Consider the following 2,513-nt stretch of genomic DNA (forward strand, 5'->3'; position numbering starts at 1 on the left):
AGTGTGTACAAATTCTGCTTAAAATTCTCTTTACAGAACCAAATGAGTTGCCATTGCTACTAAGCTCCTGTTCTACCTGAGCCGTATTTAACACTTTGAGCAGAGTTTAAGTCTTTCTTCTGGAACTAATAACCTCATTTAATTTGTAATTTCCGTATGAGAACTGACTCAAATTTTTTTCTTAAATCACATTTTACTTCAGTAAAATTCCAAATTAGCCCTTGGAATCCCCTATTATGACAGCCCCCAAAAAAGATTCTGTATTTTAAAGGAGTTCATAGTTTTGGCATTTTAATGTCATGTTTTTCAGGAATCATAATTCAGTCACCAAAATGTGCTATAATGCAGTTGTAACAGACACACTCTTGCATCTACCTCCCACCCCTTACTGTTGTAAGGGGTGCAAGGCACCATACTAAGATATTTACATAAATCAGTTCATTCAGTCCTCACAACACCTATGACATAGGCTTTTTTTTCTTTTCCATTTTATACATGGGAAAATTGAGACCTGCAACATAAGCTACTTACCTAACTTCACACATGTAAATGATGATACAGGAAATCAAAGCCAGTAGTCCTAGTCTAGTATGTATGCTCAACCACTATACAGCCTTGCAGATCCATTTTTCTGTCTCTCTTTAACAGAGTTGGTTCGTTGGCAGCCATGACTGGTATATTTGTCCTCATTATCTTGATTAATATTATCAAGGTTGGATGCCTCATCCAAGGACCAACTGGGGTAGTTCTACTGGAAATCTGGAATTGAGATTAACAGATTGCTGTTTAGTCTGTGTTATCTTCAAAAGATGGATGAGATATAATCTGAGAAGTGTTTGGGTAGACATAGTCTCCAAATCTGAGAAGTGTTTGGGTAGACACAGTCTCCACATGATATGGGGCTGAGTAATAGGAAAATCTGAATGGCATACAGCAAAATAATTAACAAGATATGCCAAGAGGAGCTTTGCATATTTCTTACACCATTTTTTAATTTGTTTAATTAGCAGTTGGCAAAACAAGGATTTAATGGCAACCTCAATGGTAATAGCACTATTAGAGACATCCCATCCCAGATTTTCATAGGTACAACTATTTCAGCACACAAGAAAATCTGTAGAATCTCATAAGTTAGACAATACTGCCAGAACATGTACCTGTTATTTGCTTTGCTATTGTGCTTCTAATTGACATTTTTAAGCACTTTACTTAATTCATGTTAGCAGCCCCAGAAGTATCTTACTTGTAGGTTATTTTTCTGAATAAAGTATTGGTACTTAATTCATTATTTTTAAGGGTGTCCTTTTAAAATAAGGTGCATTTTTCTATATGATAGAACTTTGTCAGTAGGCTTCCAATTTTTTTTTTAAGTTTTTTTGACTGTAAGTTTATTCAATGCAAAAGAATCCTTTCTGATTTTACTGAGGTAGCTAAACACGTCCATGACCAAATCTGCCTCTAAACTGGAATTTGGTTGCTGACCCAGCCCCAGCCTCGGCTTTTTCGTCAGGACCAGGAGGCAGGGCACTCCATCTGTAGGAGTGCTGTGGCACAGGAAGCTCTCAGCTTCCACTCTTGTAAGTCTTACAGGTCGCTCACTCTCCAGACCTTTAGGCTGAGGCCTGCCAGTCTCTGGATCGCTGCGGCATAGAGTGACAGGCACAGCCTCCAGGGACACATGAAGGTAATCACGGAGATAGTGGATACCCTCATTGGTAAGGTACCAGTAGAAATGTCTCCAGGCAAAATGTTCCTTCTTGTAGCCTCGGGACTTGAGAGACTGCATGACCTTCATGACTTGAAGGTTAGGCACATTCTTGTCTGCCAGCTTCAGGTGCTTAGGCATGTGGACATCCTTCTTGACCACCACGACTCCTTCCTTAAAAAGGAGTTCATAAACGACAATGCGGTTCTTCTTAGGCATCAACATCTCGGCGGCTGTAGGGTCCAGGGCTGGGATTTTTATAATTACGTTTAAGTATTATAAACATTAAGTTAAGAAAATACTACCCATGCTCTTCTTGGCTTTTCAGTAGTTGAAATCCCTCATATACCTGGTTGCATTACTTCCTTTGAGTCCTAGGATTTGTCTCTATACCTGTACAATGTATTTCCCACTGTGTTTAAGATCATAGGAATTGCTTGCTTTTCTTTCTTTCTTTCTTTCTTTCTTTCTTTCTTTCTTTCTTTCTCTTTCTTTCTTTCTTTCTTTCTTTTCTTTCTTTCTTTCTTTCTTTCTTTCTTTCTTTCTTTCTTTCTTTCTTTCCTTCTCTCTTCTTCTCTCTTTCTTCTTTCTTTCTTTCTTTAGTATTTTTATATTTTTGAGACAGGGTCTCACTCTGTTGCCCAGGCTGGAGTGCATTGGTGTGACCACAGTTCACTGCAGACTTGACATCCCAAGCTCAAGCGATTCTCCTGCCTCAGCCTCCTGAATAGCTGAGACCATAGGTGCACACTACCATGCCTGGCTAATTTTCATATTTTTTGTAGAGATGGGGTCTCACCACGTTGCC

At 39.0% G+C, this 2,513-nt stretch overlaps 1 pseudogene; it reads right to left on the minus strand.

Annotated features, from left to right (window-relative positions):
- Nucleotides 1-1,395: 1,395 nt before the first annotated feature.
- LOC105552646 lies at nucleotides 1,396-2,069 on the minus strand (annotated as a pseudogene).
- Nucleotides 2,070-2,513: the final 444 nt, after the last annotated feature.

The sequence above is a fragment of the Mandrillus leucophaeus genome, unplaced genomic scaffold (assembly GCF_000951045.1).
Source record: "Mandrillus leucophaeus isolate KB7577 unplaced genomic scaffold, Mleu.le_1.0 Scaffold57, whole genome shotgun sequence".
NCBI lineage: Eukaryota > Metazoa > Chordata > Mammalia > Primates > Cercopithecidae > Mandrillus > Mandrillus leucophaeus.